General features: G+C 35.7%; 1 protein-coding gene across 2 annotated transcripts in view; it reads right to left on the bottom strand.

Annotated features, from left to right (window-relative positions):
- The window catches only part of CDH9 (cadherin 9), a 99,324-nt gene extending 92,756 nt beyond the window's left edge, over positions 1-6,568 (bottom strand). Inside the window, exons 1-2 of one of the 2 annotated variants that reach the window (XM_032117449.1) lie at positions 6,465-6,568; positions 5,836-5,904 (exon numbers count right to left, since the gene is read on the bottom strand). The gene's annotated coding sequence lies outside the window, so the exon portion shown is untranslated. The remainder of the gene's footprint in view (positions 1-5,835; positions 5,905-6,464) is intronic. The other variant, XM_032117458.1, reaches the window with a different exon arrangement.
- Between the last annotated feature and the right edge of the window lie 6,680 nt (positions 6,569-13,248).

Below are 13,248 nucleotides of genomic sequence, written 5' to 3'. Positions count from 1 at the left end.
TCAAATAACTGCTTTGCAAACATAAAGCAGTTAAAAAATTACTCAGCCGGTAGGCTTTTGGTTTGGGGAGTGCTATTGACTAGAGTCTCAACATATTGGAGACAGAAAAAAACATAGAGGGCTTTTGTGCATTTGAGAAGTTTATTCTTTGTATCTATAATTTTTTCTATATCCTATATTTTCTATATTCTTTGAATCTATATTGTAGGGACCTGTTAGGAAAATTTACTCTGAAATGTAAATGTGCATTGCAGGAGCATAAATTTAAATGGCAAATAAATTATTAATGTGAGTACCACTGTCAGAAGTGCTAAATATTTCATTCTAGCAGTGCTCACATTTATGTTTCTGAATATGCAACACTAGGCATGTTCCTAAATCATTATCTATTAGATTCAACCTTTCAATATGGATGAACATATTTTAATTTTTTTTTTTTTTTTTTTGGCAAAAACTTCAGTCTGTGGTGCACTCTAGGCACTTCTTAATTCACTCCCCCTTTTGAGCTAAATGGTGCTTTTTTCCCCCTTTCCTGAATGAAAGCTTCCGGGAAAAGTTCTCAACCAGTAGATGTTTTGGCTGATGGTAGCTGAGAGCAGCTGTACCAACTTTTTTGAGAGTTTCTTCTCTTTAATTGCCTTAAAAAGTGATAATAACGACATTAAACACAACATTTTTTTTTTACTTGAAAATACTTTTGTTTACTGCAGGGATGGTTTGGTACCATAAATAGATTTTTCAAGAAGACAATAACTGGAAGAGCAGGCAGTACCAGAAGCTTAGATTTTATCAAAATGTGACAAATGTAATTAAATATCACAAAATCAATATTTCAAGTAATATGTGAGGTTTCAGCCTTGATGCTATTACTACTACTGCTACTACTACTACTACAAAGCAAAGAACAGTTACCTTCAGCATTGTAGATAAAGTAGTTCTATCTCCATGAAGGAAACTGAAGGAATTAATTAATTTTATTTAGCACACAAGGGATTTTACTTATTATCTTACTCTAGAAAAGATGTAAAGCCAACCAGAAAGCTGTCTTGACCATGAAAGAAGTCATACATAACACAAATTTAAAACCATTAAGAGCACGATCAGGCTCAGTTGCTGGTAATCCATGGGATGCAGATAACAGAAAGGAATTAAGAGACTGTATTATTTTTTAGATAGAAATCAATTTTTTCTACAAGTCTGAATTCTCATTAGTAATGAAATTACCTTTTACACTTGGGAAGCAAATGTAAGGATTATTGAAAATCTTCCAGGAAATGGGAAAATATTTTCTGTAACTTAATACTTTTATGTTCACTCTGAGGAAAATAGAATCTTTTTATCAGATAGCATCATTATAAGAACATAGATTCAGCACTCATTTTTACTCTGGGTAAGGGAAAGGCGCAAAAGTAAATTCACTGGCTTCAGTGGGACCAGTATTATTGCAAAATGTTCTGAATACAGGTTCTGGAATGTGGCACAAGCACAAACAACTCTCCTGACAAATAGTTTAAACAACTACAAGAATTTCCTTTTGAAATAAGTATGTTTTCCTGGTGTTTTTTTTTTCCTTTTACTACACAGGCAAAATTATTTCCATGAGATTACCCACAACCAGCATCTATGCCTCAAAAATAAGAAGAAAGAACATTATTACAATAGCTTCCCACTACAAAGCTTGATATTTAAATCCACTAGTATAGAAAATAATGACAAATAATGCAAACCATGTAAAAGTATTTTAATAAACAGTAATGTAAGCAGAGAGATTCAGCCAAAATACAGCACTGTGAACTTAAGCAAACCCATTGTAATCCATTTTTTTTTAAAAATGTTTTCTCTGAGTTATGCTTGATTTTATGTCTGTATATGTATGCATCCATGTATGAAGGTATATATATTTAATAATTCTATCCATAAACTGGCGCTATTTTTAACTGTTAAAATCAGAAATGAGTAATTTACCGATACCTTCAAATCATACAGAACTTATATCTGCTGGATTTTAAAATGTTAATGTTCATTTGTACTGTGCCTACTCATTCTTTCAAAACAGAAGCAATGGGATTAACTTCACCCTTATACCCAACTCAGACCTTTGTTCTTTTGCCTCTTCATCTCCTTAGGAGTAAATGTTGAATGATGGAATACAGAGGAAAAAAACCCCAGTTATTTTAGTAAGATCTTAAGCTGAGTTTTTTAGATCATTATATTTTTAAATTTCCTTTATTGAACACTTTTATACAACTTGATGTTTTATTAAATTCTTTTTTAAGACGTGCCAAAGTATAAATGTCAAATTCTGCACCACTGATTATCAATATAATAGATCATATTTTTTTGAAAGTAATGGCTAAATCTAATTATGCCTGCATATATTGTCAAAAGGCTTGTATACATTATTAATTGACTTCAACGAAACTATTAAAAATATATAAATTCAGATAATCTCTTTCTGAGAGCTGTTGTGTAATTTGTTTACAATGATGGAAAGGCCTACTGTTGCCATCCCCAATGGCAATGCATTATCCACAATTTTCTCTATTTCACAGAATCTCTTCTTGGGTATAATTTATGAAGATCATGTTTCCAATCTGGAAAAGGGTTTTAGGAGCTCTTTCTCAACATATTTGTATACAATGGCAAAATGTTGTCAGTAATTTTTAGAAAGTGGAATCCTTAAGTACCAACATGCATGGCCCAAAACTGTAATATCATTACAGCATTTCCATGAAGGTGCTGGTTCTTTCTCTCAAATATAGCCTCTGAGGATGAAGCAACCTGAACACCATCTAGCATCTAGAAAATTTGAATTTATCTAAACCTCCTTGATATTTTCATATCAGGAGATAACTAATATGAAAACTATGTTTTTCTGAGATAGGGAAACAGAATCCAAAGTGATGTTGTCTTGATGTTGCTATTACTCTTATTACTAAAAAATGTGAAATTTAATTATAGAAGTTTGCATTTTACTAACAATGGAATACACTGGCCATCACTTGAAGTACTCCATTTTGCAGTTGCAGAAATACGTTTTCAGAGAAACATTTGTGGTTATTGATGGTGTTATTTAAGCGTTCAAGACAAATATATTTTTATGAATATTGATGTAATCATACAGAGAAACTGGAGGACTGGGAAAGTGGAGGCCCCATTTCATCCCTGGCTCTGACACAGAGCTACTCTGTAACTGAGACCAAGTCAAGTCTCTGTGTGATACTGTCTGGATGACAACAATGCCACCCACATACTTTTGTAATCTTCCTGAGATTGCAGAACAGAGATTATAAATAGCATACTTCACTTCCTGACATTTCTATATACTGTGTATTACATATATACTGTGTATTAAAAAATTATTTCTTTCTAAAACATTTTGAGCCTTCTTCTGAGCTGCAGTATACATTCAGTATTTTTCCTTTTTCCTGAAGCTAGTAACATTTTGCTGGAAGTAAGCAAGTCTCAGTTTCTCTAGGATTTTGTGCTGCAGACACATAGCATGATTTGATCCAGCTATGCCTCTCCTGTTCAATCATGCTCCGCAAGTAGTCCTCAATGCCACTGGGGTATTTTTGATCATGATCAGTCACTGAAAGTCAGGAAAATAACTTGCCTTTTAACATTCAGCAATTTTCTGTGTGTTTAAAAGGCAAGAGGAGAAATTACTCTGACTGTTTTTGCAAAAATTCTTTTTGTTCATTTCCCTTTGCTTTATTTTCCTTCTCCTCCTACCACCTTTATCAAAATTTTGGGCTTATTCCCATAAATGATTTTCATAAACTCCCGCACTCATATACAGAATGCAGTTAGCTTTTTCTCAGGCATCCCTATTCATGTTCAAATATTAGTGCTTCTGCAGATAACATTTGCATGTAACACCTGCTGCAAGCCTTAGAAATTCAGAAGGCATTCTGATATGAGTGGGAGATGCATTTTTCTCTAGGTTTTTGCTCCAATTACCTTCTGCAGTTAAATAGCTCTGACTGCATTGAAGAAACACATAAATTTATATATCTATATTGTCTTATATCCTAGCCTATATCCTATCCTAACTATGTACTCCAGTTTTCTTATAAGGTGATATCTCCTGAACAAACTCAACCTCAGAGAAAATTGTCAGCCCTGTTAGTCTCCAGCTCTACTTCTCAAACGCTTCTGCCAGTAGATTCCCTGCACCCATGTTGTGCAGATTCAGAAGCCATGTACTGATGGCAGAGATAAGCAAATGTCAGAATTAAGTTGTACAGTTCTTTCAGCAGAATTATTGGTGATGACATTTAAATGAGTGGATTTTGGTTATTACATTTTGTTTGGTGGATAGGTCAGGGAATGAAATCATCCTTATTGGCTGATCCCATGATGAGAGGGCGTCTCTGCCAGCACCATGCAACTGCTGCTGAGATCAGCATCCTTGTGGAGCAACAGCTAGGTGAGAGAAGAGCACAAATCCCTTCACATGGGCTGCTGCCCGAGGGAAGGACAGCCTTTTCAGAATGGTCACTTCTGCAGACGAGAGTGAAAATGCTGAAAGCTTGAAGTACTTTTAGCATATGGCAGAGATGTTTCTCCCCAGATTTTCTCCACAAACTGCATCATCAAACTTCTGTGTTTAGCTGAGATGTACCAGTTACACACAAAGCATAATATTTTACAATAATGGCTACAGACAATCTCTGAAATTAAATACACTATTTCAGTCACACAATAAACATATGAAAAACTTTGATTGATGAACTTACTCCATCAAGTTTAAAAAGACTTGGCAACTGTTTTAGGTACAAGTAGTAATAGTACTGATACAGTTACATTTCTCCATTTTAAATTAATCTTGTTTATCTAAATTAAAAAAGCCCAAACCAAGAATTATTTCTTTCACAGATACTTGACTGTATAACATTTTATATTTTTGTTAATAGAAAATCATATTAGATATAAACATATTTAATTCTCTCTTGAATTTACATTTTTACACAGTGAAGTACAAATGACAGGACTATATATTTTTTCCGTTAGATTGACATGTAGATGTTAATACGCCTTTTTGTAACAACCAACAAATTTCTATCATTAAATTTCTTAATAATCATAGACAAATTAGAACACAAATCTTCTAAATATTTAATTAGTTCACTCAATTTTTTTGAATAAAATTAACATTTCAAATATGGAGAATGACAAGGAAACAATGATTTTTAGATCTGTCATTAGCAATTCCTATCAGTATGACCAATATTATTTCTTAAGCAAACCTTTTGATTGCATCACCAAAAGTAGTGCAAGTATTACACTTGTTTTTTATCCATATTCATCTTTACCATGAGTAGCTAGTGGAGTACTCAGCAATGAAGCATAATCCTGCATAATCCAAATTTCAGTAAAATATGAGTTTTATCACTTTAATCAGAGCAAGACAGATACATTGGTTGTAAATTTGTCTACTGAAAATGGAAAGCATTTTAAGAAAATACCATTCTATTTTCTGACCTGTGACTTAAATCTGTGACAAGGTGAGTGGCTACTGTATGCACATTGCCTTGCAACAGGAAGGGATACCAATCTCCTCTTAGTTCATATACATCATTCTTTCTTTGAAGCTCATACAGTGAAATTGAACAGATGTGACTGTGTTTCTTGCATGTGAAAAGAAAAGGCAAAATGTCATTCAATTGTTTTCTGCTGGTTACTTTAGAATCAAGTGGTCAGTTTGACATTTTATACATTCTGCCTTGCACTCTGTGGTACTCTCTGATTATATATATTAGGCTGACAAGGTAGTTTGGAAGCACTTCTGGAAGGCACTCTTGCACTATAAGCCTGTTGACTTTGACTTACCGCTACGGATATCCAAAGAGACATCTCCCTCAGCTCTCAATCTTTCTGAACCCTGAGCTGCACTTCCCCCTGTAACATGTATAAAAAATCCCACTAATTCTGCTACTTCCACTAAAGAAAATCAAAAAAAGCATTAGTACTTCATTCTTAGTAATAGTAAGTAGTATTTTTTCATCCTTCTTAACCAGGGTTGTTTTTATTAGATATTTTGACAAATAGAAATGTGAAAAAATAGAAAAGGGGGATAGCTTCTATCTGGACAGGTGAAAAAGCATCCTGCACAAAAGTTAGGCTATATTGTTACTCCTGTATGGCAGGAACAACTGAATAATGTCTAATAGTATTGCCAAATAGCATATGCATTACTAACTTTTTAATACGCACAAGTAATTGTCATATATACAGTATCAGAAGTTTAGATTTCAGCAATTTAATGGGGGGGGAGGGTGGGAGAGGTCTGAACTCTATAAGAGAAATACCCCCAAAGAGCTCTGCTGACACTGCCCCTCCACTCCCCCTTCCCTAAAAAGTATCTGTAAGGCATCTTTAACATTTTAGACACTCCTAAAGAAAGCATCTGCTCTTTTGCTGTCAGCAGCTCTCATGCTACAGAAAGTTGATCTACTCACCCAGGCTGTCTGTGTGAGCCCAGTTCTGTCCGTTCAGTGCTGCTTCTCTACCTGCTTCCTCCCTTCTGCATGTTACCGTGCCTCCAGCGCGGAATGCACTTGCGTCTCACTAGGGCTCCCTCTCTCCCGGCATCACTTTTAAGTCAGGCAGGCAGCGAGCAGAAGCCAAAGGGACTCTCTGTCTGATTGGTTTCCATTCAGTGCCCCTGATTAATAAAAAACGTCCCTCACAAGGAGAGGTGTTGCTGCCCCTCACAGAGATGTTGCTGCTGATAGAGCCGCAGTGCTCAGCGTGAGAAGGTTTGGGGCTGGGGGGGGACAGCACCACGGCTTTGCCAGCCAAACAGTGATTTGCAACTGAATGCAGTGGGAGGGTTCAGAGAGGAGGGCTTTGTTAAGGACCCTCTTATTAACTGAGGCTTAAATACAGAGGCTCATGTTACCAGCTCACTTTGGTCTGTTTTAATAACAGGGGTAAAGGCACACACATAACCTATGAATTATGTGGGGAAAAAATTTACTCTAGATATCTGTACTAGCAACGCAGTGCAGTTTGTGTGCAATGCACATTGGAGAATGCAAAATTACCCTCTAATGTTTCTACGGTGACAAATGATTTTAAGGTGAAAGAAAGCAAGGAGTGCGAGATTTCCCTGTGTGCTCAGTAGGTTTACAGCTCTAGTGTCACTTACAGCTATTGATAATGCTGGGCTTGTCACTGTACCTGAAAGTGAACATAATACAAAGTTGCAAGGGATGTTTTGGGAATTGTGACTAATAATGTTCAAGTCATTCACAGAAATAAACAGTTTTGCCAGCAATGGTAATGAATTTCCTGGTTTCTGGTGCAGCTTGTTTGGGTAAAAGTAATCACTGCTCACTACTATGACACCAGATGTTCAATGTTACAGAATATTGTGGTTTGCTTGAGCTAGCATTTTCAATTAAAGCATAAAGTCATTTACTAAAATAAGAGAACTGGAGTATCCTAAGTTCTGGTTTTTGCTATTTGTGCATTTTTTGTGGGTTCCTGGGTGCTAATGACTATTTGAGTCAACCACATAAGATAAAAATTTGCAATGGGACTTCTAGAAACTGATTGCCCTTACTTTCTGTACTGACAAATCCTGATGATAGCAGTTGTGGGCACCCACAGAATAGCAGGAAATGCTGCAAAATGTGCTTGTCTGGTCTTGTAGCATAATTAATTTAGCACTAACATTTTCTCTTAAAAAGATAAATCATGAGGCTAGTTTGTAGCTAGGAAATTTTATGAAGGCTGTGGTCTCAGTGGTTGGGGTGAAAAAAGATACTGGTTTAATCTGGTGGTGAAACTGTACTATAACAAAAGGAAGGTTTACATCAAATAGCCAAGTGAGAAACCCAAGTATTTCCTTTTCTTTAGGCTCTTGTAATTGCTTTAGTACTGTCACTGATGAGCTCAACAGACCCAAATTCACAGTTCACTGTACCTAGTGAGAACCAATTCACCATTAGGTCCCATTTGAAATTATTAAGAGATTGATGCAATTTACAAACAGCAGTCAGAGCCTTTTCATTCAACTAAGTAGCAGTTAAAGTGGGTTCTGAGTGAGCTAGGTCTTCTCTGAATGCTACATGTCCATGAAAACAATATTCACATATGTGTTGCAGAGTGCAGAACTGGGTCTAATATGTTGAATATCACAAAGCTAAATCCAGACCTGGAACAAAATCAATTAATGCAGTTCAGGTAAAACACTTAAAGCAAAGTTCTAATTAGTAATTTCATTCCACAGTGGGTCCATTTTAGCAATAAAACTACTAGGAAAAAAATATTTAGCATAATTTTTGTCCCAGTAATTATATGGGAGAGCAAAAGGAAAAACTACTGACAAGTGTATGTCTCTGACGCCCTAAGGTCCTGGTGCAGATTTAAATCTTGCAGATCCTAAAAGGTATTTTCTTAATAGGAAGATGTCTGGATGATAAAAAGGCATGAGTAATGGCTCTACTTTTTTTTCATTGTGCTGGCTTTTTTTCACTCTTTTGGCTTCTGTTCGGGAACATTGTGGCTACTCTAATCAATATTAGGAGACTATCCAGGTACAAAGGAATCCCTGAAACTGCAGAGATGAACAAAGTATCTTTGCACAATATTTTCTTGAGCTTTTTCTGTGACATCTGGGGAACTGGCCCCTGCTTAAAGGTAGGCATAGATCTACTTAATACCAGTCATAGGACACTCAGATAAATGGAAATGGCCCCATTCCTGTTGATGCCATCTACAAGTTTGCAGTAAAAAAAGCAATTTTATTTATATTAGCATAAGGCCTGCTCTCTCACATCTATTATTCATTGTGTTTTAAATACAACACGGTAACTACTATAGGGAGGAAATATTGAAATTATGTGCTATACATTTACAAACAAAAGGAGCATTTCTAATGCAAATTGTGTTGCATGATGGGGATAAAAAGTTTTGCAATACACTGTAAGTGGAATATACATCAAAAGTAGGCCAAAAAGGAAAAAGCGTAGGTGTGACAGCAAATAGGGAGAGATGGGTGGAAATCTAAGGCTGTGCTCTAACATGCAGAAGGCTACTCCATATAGGGGAGGAATACAAAATTCTCCTTCTGAAAAAGAGTGGGCAGTGGAAAGAGATATGGAAAAGCAGAAAGTGCACCAAAAGGATAAGGCAGGAATGCTTTTTTTTGCAAGACAGGCTGTACTTCAGTTTTATATCTTATGAAGTCTCTTGGATTCAGGTCTCTTCTCTTTTCACCCCTATTCATCTTTCTTTACCTTCACAAAGATTTGTCTGCTAACATGCATGGGAAGCAGGAAGACGTGATTACATACCTAATCTTCATTGAAATTCTAAACATTTCCTTGTTTCAAGGAGGCTAAGATCACTCAGCAATGCACAGAGTTGGGCTGGTTGCCATGCTAAATCATTCTGAGTTCAATCACTGTTTCCCATCAGTTTTTCTTTTCCTGACATATTTACACTTGACCTGTTTAAACAGAACTAAGTGCAAATAAAACTTCAGAAGGGGAAAGTGATCCATTTTTATCCCTATGTTTTTCCATCTATATGTAGTCAGAATATGATGTCTAGGTCTGCCAGTGGGACAGTTATCTCATGTCATCTCTTCCTATACTTCTGATAAGCCAAGGCAGACCTGAATTTTTACAAATCTGTGTTCCTGCAAATGTCCTAGGGTCTGTAAGGAAAACTTGGCCTGTGGTTTGGTAGTAAAAACTTCCCTCAAGTATGCCACTTCAGTATGAGTTTTTTCCAATGTCAGAAATCTTTCTGTATTTAATCTTTCTCCAATAAGAGACTGTGTGATGTCAAAAAAGAACAGTTCTGAACAGAATAGAACAGTCAAGAAATATATAAATAAACAAAGGTTTCCAGAGATTCACAAGAACAAAGCTAACAATTTTGTAACTTCAGCTCTGCTGATTTTCACTGGAGACTTTAAGATTCTGAAACATAAAGAAACTGGATCACATAATTACAACTAGTTGGAAAAATAGTCTTAAAAACATCTGTATTTTCACTTAATCAATTCTAAAGAATGCTATTAGCTTCTTTTCCAGCTTTTCTCCAAGCTTTCTTCTCCCTTTCTGTGAAAGATTTTAAATGATCCATTTGTTAAAGAATATGATCAAGTGTATGACTTTGAAAGATTGTTGGAACCTTAATGTGTGAGTCAACAGAAGCAAGCAGCTGGAACAACCACAAAACCACAGCTGAAATGCAAAGAGTAAATTTATTTCTTTACCAGTAACTGAAGGATCCCGAATCACCCGGACAGAGACATCCAAGCGGGAACATCAGGCTCAGTTCATCCTGCTGTCTGCACCCATTTATCAAGGGCCCTTGCATGTGTAGCTTACCACCATGCTGAGGTCTCGTCTGCTTTGATTTTCTCTCTCCCAAGACAGGGAGATCAAACTTATCTGTGAGAGTGTCTCCAAATCTCTCAAAACGCGTACATTATCTCTACACAGAAATTCTGCTTCACAAAACAGACAGAGGACAAACAGCAGCAGGCGTTATATGGGGGGTTTCCCACACTGTTATTCTCCAGGGCTTGGCATTCCCAGTTGCAAGGTTACTTGAATGAATCTACCATTGTCCTCACCATTCTTCTGCTTTTAACAATTTTTTCCCAACTACTGCTAAATCAGACCTGACAAGCATGAGATTTTGGCTCCCCTCAGCCTATGTATACACTATCCAGAGGATAGGACATAAGAGAGTAAGAAATCTTCTCTTTCTTTTCCATAAATGAGCCTCTTCCTTTGATAAAATTATGCAAGGAACAGCCACTCTGTCTTGTTTGAAGGGGAGTTATATTTCTGTATATGACTCGAAGTTCCCAAAAAAGACATGAGAGGAGGGAAGGCATGTATGTGGGAAGGAACTTATAACAAGACCAAAACATGGTAAGAACAATTAGACATTGCTAAACTTTGAGCTGTTTAAAACAAAATGAAGTTAAAACACATGTATAAAGCAATCTGGTGTCACACAGACCATTGGATTAGGCTAAGATATCTCCAGGGTTATTTGTGTTTCTGATTTGACAAATATAGTAGTAAAAGCTTTAGTTATGAATATGTGCAATAATCAGTTTGATAGCCTAATTTATATTCTTTTCTTTACAGAATTTTAAGGCGAATTAAATCCCTAAATTTGATATTTTTCCCAGCTTTTTAAAAACCCAATGATTTATTTGGATAGTTGGCACAACATGATTGGATTTATTTTCCATGCAGATGGATATTTACATACATGCACCTCTTCTCCATTTATATCCCTGAGAAAATTTGTTTATCTCAGTAAGTCAAGATTCAAGACTAATATCATAGTTAACTTGATTTTGTGGGTAAAATATGTAGAAAAACATTCTTAGAAATCCCTAGTAGTTTCAAATTTATTATCTATTTTGGTTCTTGTTGTCATCCATAAATCAATGACATTGATCACTCCTATCTTCCTTTCTTTCTTCAGTCTGCAGATACGCTGTTTTGAAATATTAAAATTAGATAAATCTGGGTTGGTTTCTGCTGAAATGAAGTTTTAAAACATCAGGCCAGATTTTAAAGCAGCAAGGCCCTCCTGTTTTCCAAGCATTTAATCAGTTTAAAGCTGGTGAAGATTTTGAAAGTACATAAATCCAATCTATGTATAAAAATTGAACTGTTCAGATTTTCAATCAATTTACCAAAATGACCATAGAAGAATGATTCATTACATACACACAAAGTAAAGCGCAGTGTACTAAAGTAAAATTGACAAATCTTGGATGAAAAGTACAAATACATGAAGAGAAAGTGAAAATAAAGCAATGTACATGGAAGCAAAAGTGCCAAGCTGAGTTTCCAGTCACAATTCTTCCATAAAGTGACTTAGAACTTTATTTTTTAGTCTTATATAAACACTTTTAGCATAGGTAACTAGTCGTGGTCACAATCTCTAATGCAATTTTTTTTTTATTGGAAATACTGGTTCACCGAAAGTGTGGACAATTCTCGGTTGCTTTTTGTTTATTTTCTTTATCCATGCTTTGGGCACAAAATTGTGACCATATAATTCCTGCATGAAATTAAATCTTTCAAGACTGTTTGAATTGTTTTGACTGATCTGATCCAAATAGATTTCCTTTGTGTCTTAGTCTGCAAATATTTTGGAACTATCTTGCTTGGGGATAAGACTTCTAATTTCCCAGAAATTTGAAAAAATCACATTGAATGGAAAATTCCTTAGCCTTTCTACAGTAATTATGCACTTAATTGCAGTAGCAATACACTTTTCCAAAGTGTACTTGTGAAACAAATTAGCTTAATCTGCAGAGGTGAAATAAAGAAGTTATATATTCTTTTGATACAAGAAATAAAGTTAAGACAATAATTTGATTTGGATAACCTGAATCTACTTTATATGAGGAAAAAAAAAATCCTCCTTAACTCTAAATATTAAGAAAAAAGAGCTTCCTAAATATTAAGGAAACTATGAAATTCTCCTGGCCAGTCCAAAGGAGCATACATTCCAGCAAAGAGTGAACCTCCATGTACACTACTTACAGAAGAGAAAACCAAATCTACAGTGGTGCTTAAGTACCTTCTACAGAAAATAAGTGTATAAACAAAGCATGTGATCCCTTTTAGAAGCTGTGCCATTTACATGGGCAGACATAAACCACTCTCATGTTACAGAAACGTGTCTCTAATGGGCCACAGCAAAGCCCTCATCTTAGATCAGACACACTGATCTGAAACTGCTCCCAGCCTCATTCAGCTGTACACACACACACACACACACACACGCACACAAACTAATTAACTACCTACCTTACTGTTTCAGGGCAACAAGAGAAGTTCTCGTGGTTCAAAGGAGACACAAGTAAAGTGCTCTGCAGTGTAAATGTCCACTGCTAACTACAGACACAGTGAAAATTTCTGAAAATAAAAATAAGTACTGCGGTATTTGTGACTTGCTAAGGAGCAGTTAGAAGATACTTTAGCTACACATGAAATTTCCATCCTTAATTCCATAGCTAAAGACCTTAGGAGCTTTGTATGTGCATTCAAAAATTGATCAAGATGAACAGCTAACCATTCAACTGTCATTTCTTCATAAGCTTGATGCTTAAATTCTTTGCTTAGAGTGTGTGACATATGACAGTTGTGAAGAGTTACTGAAAATAGTGGGAGGAGAGTTGTTTTCCTCTAACATTGAAGAAGAAACTGGTTTCAAATACAGAAAAAAACAGAAGCAGTATCT

This window comes from Corvus moneduloides, chromosome 1 (assembly GCF_009650955.1).
Source record: "Corvus moneduloides isolate bCorMon1 chromosome 1, bCorMon1.pri, whole genome shotgun sequence".
NCBI classification, from domain to species: Eukaryota; Metazoa; Chordata; class Aves; order Passeriformes; family Corvidae; genus Corvus; species Corvus moneduloides.
This window is presented reverse-complemented; position numbering and strand designations above follow the sequence as displayed.